The sequence below is a fragment of the Bubalus kerabau genome, chromosome 5 (genome assembly GCF_029407905.1).
Source record: "Bubalus kerabau isolate K-KA32 ecotype Philippines breed swamp buffalo chromosome 5, PCC_UOA_SB_1v2, whole genome shotgun sequence".
Taxonomy (NCBI): Eukaryota; Metazoa; Chordata; class Mammalia; order Artiodactyla; family Bovidae; genus Bubalus; species Bubalus kerabau.
This window is the reverse complement of record NC_073628.1, coordinates 58,945,808-58,955,589: the sequence shown is the minus strand read 5'-3', so window position 1 is coordinate 58,955,589 and position 9,782 is coordinate 58,945,808.

The window sequence follows — 9,782 nt, the reverse complement described above, 5'->3', positions numbered from 1 at the left end:
CAAACTTTTACATAAGTCATTGCAGTTAATTTACAGTATTAAAGCAATACTGTAACACAGTTGGTATAGCCACATTTTACAAATGAGGAAATTGATTCAGGAAGACTGAGTATACATCCTAAAACCTTTCTCATCAGTGGCCAAGTCAGATTCTGAACCCAAGACTAATTTAAATCCCCAGGCCTTTTCACTATGCCAAACTATTTTCTATGTAATGGAATTAGACTACAAAGTTTTCTTGCACAGAATCCATTACCTATCATTTAGAAGACTACGTCTAGGAGCCTTCCATTTCTACTATGGTGGGAAAGACCCCAGACTGCCCTTCTCTCAGGAGACTAGATCCCTGTATGATCTACCAAGAATTAATGCTCAAATAGGACTCAGTAGGCCTCAGGGGCTTCCCTTGTGGCTCAGCTGGTAAAGAATCTGCCTGCAATGCAGGAGACCTGGGTTTGATCCCTGGATTGCGAAGATCCCCTGGAGAAGGGAAAGGCTACCCACTCCAGTATTCTGGCCTGGAGAATTCCGTGGACTGTATAGTCCATGGAGTCGCAAAGATTTGAACATGACTAACTTTTACTTTCACTTTCAAAGGCCTCAGGGACTTCTCCAGTGCTTCAGTGGTAAAGAATTGGTCTGCAGAGCAGGAAACATGAGTTTGATCCTTGGGTTGGGAAGACGCCCTGCAAAGATGGTAACCCACTCCAATTTTCTTGCCAGGGAAACCCCATGGACTGAGGAGCCTGGAGGTCTATAGTCCCTGGATACAAAAGAGTCAGACACAACTTAGCAACTGTATCTCTGATCCTGCTCATGACACCAATTGTCTCTCTGTATTTCACTGTGCATACTGTTCACTGAACCCAGGGTAGGCAAGGCACCAGCTAAGAGGCTGGAGGAGCCAATAGGAACTGCAGACGCATTTATTCTCTCCTGGCAACAGCCATAGCAAAGCCTAACACAACACAACCTCTCTCCTGCTGGCACAGCGGCCATAACAGTATTCTCTCCTGGCTGACACAGCAGCCATAGAAGTAGATTCACTATATTCTCTATTCTGGTGGCTGACAGTAACGCTGCCACTTTCTAGGTGGAGCTCACATATCCCTACAGTACAGAGTAGCTCCTGACCAAGCGAGTACCTCATGATGTTCATGCACAGTGTTGTAAGTGAGCTCAGCTGTTCCATAGTCATTATTTACAAAACAAAGGGTGAGAGAGCCTGGCCACTGCCATCTTGGCTAACTTACTCTCTCCCCATACTTCAACCCTTCAGGGTCTCTCACCTCACATTCTATGTGCAATCCGTCTTCTGTGATATTCCCTTGGCAAGTAACACTGACCCTTGGATTTACATCTTGAAACAGCATCAGCAACAACAATGAACAGTTACATCCCCAATACACAGCAAAGCCCAATCACCTGGAACTCATGTTGCAGTCCTTGCCCTCGTGGGGCTAGAAGAGCCACCCACTGCATGTGGAGCGCCTCTGTCTTCCACAGCCAAGTCCAATCCACCATCTCGCTCTGTGAGATTGCATAAAAGCCTCCGCGGGGGCAACTCCATCCCTGTGGGATTTCTCATTAAGGACCTGCAAAACCCCCCACAGGCACCAGGTCCACCCCTTCAAGGAGGGGATTTTTGTGGCATTCACAGCCCACCCACATGATTATACTTTTCTAAATCTGAGGACACAGCCTTTACGGTACACCTCTGCACAAATCCACCCACATGCACAACCGCATCACCCAGGTGGGACCCCTGCAAGTTCAGGCCCCCTTTGGGGGTCTTCACACTTTCAAAATGGTATCTTGCATTCCATCCCTCTATTTCTCTCAGTTAGAACATACAAAAACCTCCACAGGTGCTGGGCCCACCCCTGCATCCCAAAGTTGCAAAAGCCATGCTGCCAAGGGTTCCCTGTGCATTTGCTGAAACTTCTTACCTGAGTTGACCAATTCCTCCTGAGTATATGGTCGATACGTGGTGAACTCAGTCGCAATGGGGGCCCTTGAGGATGTCCTCCCTGGGCCATAGGCTGCTCACGCTTCACTTTCTGCTGTATCACGGCCCTTGCTGCCAAGCAGGGGCCCACAGTGTCATAACGTTCGTCATCACCATCACTTACCACCTCGCAGTCAGAGATGCTGGGTTCTTCAAGGCCACAAGGTTCTTGCTCTGACACCAATATGCATTGCTCTAGTTCTTCAAGAGTCTCTGCACTTTGAACACTGGTGCAGCATCACCTATGGCGCGATCCATATTCTCCTTCAGGATACTCAGAAAAGCCACCCCACAATGCCAGCAGTGGTCCAAGACACGTTGTTCAGCAATCAGGAACTCACTGCCTGTAGCGCCTTTCCAGTGCTATCTGGTGACCCATTCACCACTTCCCAGTTTTCCACCAAAGCCGGGAGGATCACCGTCACAAAGTACCACATTCTTTTTTTTTTTTTTATGTCCTGCCTCTTATTACATGTTTATTTTTCTACATATATTTTAGAATTAACTTATTTCTCACACCTATCATTTTTTCTTGAAATCTTATCATAATTATAGAATAATTTGGTGACAATTGATATCTGTATACAATCTTTTCATACTCCCCAAAATGATAACTTTCTATTTTGTCATGCATTGCATTGTGATTTTTGTAGAATTTCAGAATTTTCTTCAAACAGTTATTGCATATTTGTTCTTAAATATATTCTTAATATTTATCTGTTTCTAGCTATTATAAATGGTGTCTTCCATTATAAATGTAATTGGTTGTTAGTGTAAAGGAACACTGTTTTATATATTATTATTTTTATCCTGCTCTCTAGCTTAATTCCCTTAAAATACATTGGTTCCTTAATTTCTGAGGAAGATTTGTTCTAGGACACCACTATGCGTGATATTTGGGAACTTTTTGATATATGGAAACTATCTTCACTTTTTGTAAATCTAACATCATTCTAACATTATTTTTAAATTTATTTTTAATACAGAGAGCAGTAGAGGCAGCATTAACTTTATTTTTTTATGATTTCCAAATTAATCTTTTTTATGATTTCCAAATTAATCTTTTTTTATTTTATTTTTAACTTTACAATATTGTATTGGTTTTGCCATATATCAACATGAATCCACCACAGGTATAAATGTGTTCCCCATCCTGAATCCTCCTCCCTCCTCCCTCCCTGTACCATCCCTCTGAGTCGTCCCAGTGAGCCAGCCCCAAGCTTGCAGTACCATTCATCAAACCTGGACTGGTGACTCGTTTCATATATGATATTATTCATGTTTCAATGCCATTCTCCCAAGTCATCCCACCCTCTCCCTCTCCCACAGAGTCCACAAGACTATTCTATACATCAGTGTCTCTTTTGCTGTCTCATATACAGGGTTATTGTTACCATCATTCTAAATTCCATATATATGCATTAGTATACTGTACTGGTGTTTTTCTTTCTGGCTTACTTCACTCTGTATAATAGGCTCCAGTTTCATCCACCTCATTAGAACTGTTTCAAATGTATTCCTTTTAATGGCTGATTAATACTCCATTGTGCATATGTACCACAGCTTTCTTACCCACTCATCTGCTAATGGACATCTAGGTTGCTTCCATGTCCTGGCTATTATAAACAGTGCTGCGATGAACATTGGGGTACACGTGTCTCTTTCCATTCTGGTTTCCTCAGTGTGTATGTCCAGCAGTGGGATTGCTGGGTCATAAGGTAGTTCTATTTCCAGTTTTTTAAGGAATCTCCACACTGTTCTCCATAGTGGCTGTACTAGTTTGCATTCCCACCAACAGTGTAAGAGGGTTCCCTTTTCTCCACACCCTCTCCAGCATTTATTTCTTGTAGACTTTTGGATCGCAGCCATTCTGACTGGCATGAAATGGTGCCTCATAGGGGTTTTGATTTGCATTTCTCTGATAATGAGTGATGTTGAGCATCTTTTCATGTGTTTGTTAGCCATCTGTATGTCTTCTTTGGAGAAATGTCTATTTAGTTCTTTGGCCCATTTTTTGATTGGGTCATTTATTTTTCTGGAATTGAGCTCTAGGAGATGCTTGTACATTTTTGAGATTAGTTGTTTGTTAGTTGCTTCATTTGCTATTATTTTCTCCCATTCTGAAGGCTGTCTTTTCACCTTGCTTAGAGTTCCCTTTGTTGTGCAGAAGCTTTTAAATTTAATTAGGTCCCATTTGTTTATTTTTGCTTTTATTTCCAATATTCTGGGAGGTGGGTTATAGAGGATCCTGCTGTGATGTATGTCAGAGAGTGTTTTGCCTATGTTCTCCTCTAGGAGTTTTATAGTTTCTGGTCTTACATTTAGATCTTTAATCCATTTTGAGTTTATTTTTGTGTATGGTGTTAGAAAGTGTTCTAGTTTCATTCTTTTACAAGTGGTTGACCAGTTTTCCCAGCACCACTTGTTAAAGAGATTGTCTTTAATCCATTGTATATTCTTGCCTCCATGTCAAAGATAAGGTGTCCATAGGTGTGTGGATTTATCTCTTGGCTTTCTATTTTGTTCCATTGATCTATATTTCTGTCTTTGTGCCAGTGCCATACTGTCTTGATGACTGTGGCTTTGTGGTAGAGCCTGAAGTCAGGCAGGTTGATTCCTCCAGTTCCATTCTTCTTTCTCAAGACTGCTTTGGCTATTCGAGGTTTTTTGTATTTGCATACAAATTGTGAAATTATTTGTTCTAGCTCTGTGAAGAATATTGTTGGTAGCTTGATAGGGATTGCATTGAATCTATAAATTGCTTTGGGTAGTATACTCATTTTCGCTATATTGATTCTTCCAATCCTTGAACATGGCATATATCTCCATCTATTAGTGTCTTCTTTGATTTATTTCACCAGTGTTTTATAGTTTTCTATATATAGGCCTTTAGTTTCTTTAGGTAGATATATTCCTAAGTATTTTATTCTTTTCGTTGCAATGGTGAATGGAATTGTTTCCTTAATTTCTCTCTTTTCTCATTATTAGTGTATAGGAATGCAAGGGATTTCTGTGTGTTCATTTTATATCCTGCAACTTTACTATATTCATTGATTAGTTCTAGTAATTTTCTGTTCTATGTAGAGGATCACGTCATCTGCAAACAGTGAGAGGTTTACTTCTTCTTTTCCAATATGGATTACTTTTATTTCTCTTTCTGCTCTTATTGCTGTGGCCAAAACTTGCAAAACTATGTTGAATAGTAGTGGTGAGAGTGGGCACCATTGTCTTGTTCCTGACTTTAGGGGAAATGCTTTCAATTTTTCACCATTGAGGATAATGTTTGCTGTGGGTTTGTCATATATAGCTTTTATTATGTTGAGGTATGTTCCTTCTATTCCTGCTTTCTGGAGAGTTTTTATCATAAATGGATGTTGAATTTTGTCAAAGGCTTTCTCTGCATCTATTGAGATAATCATATGGTTTTTATTTTTCAATTTGTTAATGTGGTGTATTACATTAATTGATTTGCGGATATTGAAGAATCCTTGCATCCCTGGGATAAAGCCCACTTGGTCATGGTGTATGATCTTTTTAATGTGTCATTGGATTCTGATTGCTAGAATTTTGTTAAGGATTTTTGCATGAATGTTCATCAGTTGTATTGGCCTGTAGTTTTCTTTTTTGTGGCATCTTTGTCAGGTTTTGGTATTAGGGTGATGGTGGCCTCATAGAATGAGTTTGGAAGTTTACCTTCCTCTGCAATTTTCTGGAAGGGTTTGAGTAGGATAGGTGTTAGCTCTTCTCTAAATTTTTGGTAGAATTCAGCTGTGAAGCCGTCTGGACCTGGGCTTTTGTTTGCTGGAAGATTTCTGATTACAGTTTCAATTTCCGTGCTTGTGATGGGTCTGTTAAGATTTTCTATTTCTTCCTGGTCCAGTTTTGGAAAGTTGTACTTTTCTAAGAATTTGTCCATTTCTTCCACATTGTCTATTTTATTGGCATATAATTGCTGATAATAGTCTCTTATGATCCTTTGTATTTCTGTGCTGTCTGTTGTGATCTCTCCATTTTCATTTCTAATTTTATTGATTTGGTTTTTCTCCCTTTGTTTCTTGATCAGTCTGGCTAATGGTTTGTCAATTTTATTTATCCTTTCAAAGAACCAGCTTTTGGCTTTGTTGATTTTTGCTATGGTCTCTTTTATTTCTTTTGCTTTTATTTCTGCCCCAATTTTTAAGGTTTCTTTCCTTCTACTAACCCTGGGGCTCTTCATTTCTTCCTTTTCTAGTTGCTTTAGGTGTAGAGTTAGGTTATTTATTTGACTTTTTTCTTGCTTCTTGAGGTGTGCCTGTATTGCTATGAACTTTCCCCTTAGGACTGCTTTTACAGTGTCCCACAGGTTTTGGGTTGTTGTGTTTTCATTTTCATTCGTTTCTATGCAAATTTTGGTTTCTTTTTTGATTTCTTCTGTGATTTGTTGGTTATTCAGCAGCGTGTTGTTCAGCCTCCATATGTTGGAATTTTTAATATTTTTTCTCCTGTAATTGAGATCTAATCTTACTGCATTGTGGTCAGAAAAGATGCTTGGAATGATTTCAATTTTTTTTGAATTTACCAAGGCTAGATTTATGGCCCAGGATGTGATCTATCCTGCAGAAGGTTCCGTGTGCACTTGAGAAAAAGTGAAATTCATTGTTTTGGATGATATGTCCTATAGATATCAATTAGGTCTAACTGGTCTATTGTATCATTTAAAGTTTGTGTTTCCTTGTTAATTTTCTGTTTAGTTGATCTATCCATAGGTGTGAGTGGGGTATTAAAGTCTCCCACTATTATTGTGTTATTGTTAATTTCCCCTTTCATACTTGTTAGCATTTGTTTTACATATTGCGGTGCTCCTATGTTGAGTCCATATATATTTTAAATTGTTATATCTTCTTCTTGGATTGATCCTTTGATCGTTACATAGTGACCTTCTTTGTCTCCCTTCACAGCCTTTGTTTTAAAGTCTATTTTATCTGATATGAGTATTGCTACTCCTGCTTTCTTTTGGTCTCTATTTGCATGGAATATCTTTTTCCAGCCCCTCACTTTCAGTCTGTATGTGTCCCCTCTTTGAGGTGGGTCTCTTGTAGACAACATATGTAGGGGTCTTGTTTTTGTATCCATTCAGCCAGTCTTTGTCTTTTGGTTGGGGCATTCAACCCATTTACGTTTAAGGTAATTACTGATAAGTATGATCCCGTTGCCATTTCCTTTATTGTTTGGGGTTTGAGTTTATACACCCTTTTTGTGTTTCCTGTCTAGAGAATATCCTTTAGCATTTGTTGGAGAGCTGGTTTGGTGGTGCTGAATTCTCTCAGCTTTTGCTTGTCTCTAAAGCTTTTGATTTCTCCTTCATATTTGAATGAGATCCTTGCTGGGTACAGTAATCTGAGCTGTACGTTATTTTCTTTCATCACTTTAAGTATGTCTTGCCATTCCGTCCTGGCTTGAAAAGTTTCTATTGAAAGATCAGCTGTTATCCTTTTGGGAATCCCCTTGTGTGTTATTTGTTGTTTTTCCCTTGCTGCTTTTAATATTTGTTCTTTCTGTTTGATCTTTGTTAATTTGATTAATATGTGTCTTGGGGTGTTTCGCCTTGGGTTTATCCTGTTTGAGACTCTCTGGATTTCTTGGACTTGGGTGATTATTTCCTTCCCCATTTTAGGGACGTTTTCAACTATTATCATCTCCTCAAGTATTTTCTCATGGTCCTTCTTTTTGTCTTCTTCTTCTGGGACTCCTATGATTCAAATGTTGTAGCATTTAATATTGTCCTGGAGGTCTCTGAGGTTTCCCTCATTACTTTTAATTCATTTTTCTTTTATCCTCTCTGATTCATTTATTTCTACCATTCTATCTTCTAATTCACTAATCCTATCTTCCGCCTCTGTTATTCTACTATTTGTTGCCTCCAGTGTGTTTTTTATCGCATTTATTGCATTATTCATTATATATTGACTCTTTTTTATTTCTTCTAGGTCCTTGTTAAACCTTTCTTGCATCTTCTCAACCCTTGTCTGCAGGCTATTTATCTGTGATTCCATTTTGCTTTCTAGATCTTGGATAATTTTCACTATCATTATTCAGAATTTTTTATCAGGTAGATTCCCTATCTCTTCCTCTTTTGTTTGGTTTCGTGGGCATTTATCCTGTTCCTTTACCTGCTGGGTATTCCTCTGTCTCTTCATCTTGTTTATATTGCTGAGTTTGGGGTGTCCTTTCTGTATTCTGGCAGTTTGTGGAGTTCTCTTTATTGCAGAGTTCCCTCACTGTGTGTGGGTTTGTACAGGTGGCTTGTCAAGGTTTCTTGGTTAGGGAAGCTTGTGTCGGTGTTCTGGGGGGTGGAGCTGGATTTCTTCTCTGAAGTGCAATGAAGTGTCAGTAATGAGTTATGAGATGTCTATGGGTTTGTAGTAATTTGGGCAGCCTGTATATTGGAGCTCAGGGCTGTGTTCCTGTGTTGCTGGAGAATTTGCATGGTATGTCTTGCTCTGGAACTTTTTGGCCCTTGTGTGGTGCTTGGTTTCAGTGTAGGTATGGAGGCATTTGATGAGCTCCTGTCAATTAATGTTCCGGAGTCAGGAGTTCCTGGAGTCAGGGTTTGAACTTAAGCCTCCTGCTTCCAGTTTTCAGTCTTATTTTTACAGTAGTCTCAAAACTTCCTTCCATACAACACCATTGATAAAACATCTAGGTTAAAGATGAAAAGTTTCTCCACAGTGAGGGACACCCAGAGAGGTTTACAGAGTTACATGGAGAAGAGAAGAGGGAGGAGGGAGTTAGAGGTGACCCGAATGAGATGAGGTGGAATCAATAGAGGAGAGAGCAGGCTAGCCAGTAATCACTTCCTTATGTGCACTCCACAACTGGACTGCTCAGAGATGTTCACGGAGTTATACAGAGAAGAGAAGAGGGAGGAAGGAGACAGAGGTGGCCAGGGGGATAAAGGGGGGAATCAAAAGGAGAGAGACAGATCCAGCCAGTAATCGGTTCCCTAAGTGTTCTCCTCTGTCTGAAACACACAGAGATTCACAGAGTTGGGCAGAGAAGAGAGGGGTTAGGGAAGAGACACAGGCGACCTGGTGGAGAAAAAGGAGAGTCCAAAGCGGGAGAGAGCAGTCAAGGTAGTAATCTCGCTCCCAAGTAAAAATGGGTACTGAAGATTGGGTTCTTAAAGGTACAAAATTGATAACAAATACCAAAAAGCAAAAATTAAAAATCTAGAGTGGAGTTTGGAATTTCAAGAATACAATGTTAAAGAACAGAAGAAGAGAAATAAGAGGGAAAAAAAGTCAAAAAATTATTTTAAAAAAATATAGGTACAAAATTGATAACAAATACCAAAACCAAAAATTAAAAATCTAGAGTAGAGTTTGGAATTTCAGAAATACAATGTTAAAGAAAAGAAGAAAAAAAAGAGAAAGAGAAAAGAAAAGTCACAAAAATTATAAAAATATATATATACGAAGTTTGCTTTTAAAAAAGGGTCTTTTTTTTTTTTGCAAAGTAATAGGTTATAAAAGTGAAAATTAAAGGAGTAATAGAGGACTTAAAATTTGTTTAAAATTAAAAAAAAAAGAAAGAATGAATGATCATAAAAATAGTAAAAATATATCTAGGACTTCCTCTGGTGTTGTGGGTATTGTGGGGTCAGTTCATTTTCGGCTAGTTCCTTGGTCCGGCTTATATTTCTCAAGATCTATAGGCCCCTTCCTATGTAGTCGGTACTAACTACAGGGTTTTAATCTATTGCACCTGTCGCTTCCAAGGCGGTTCCCTCTGTTTT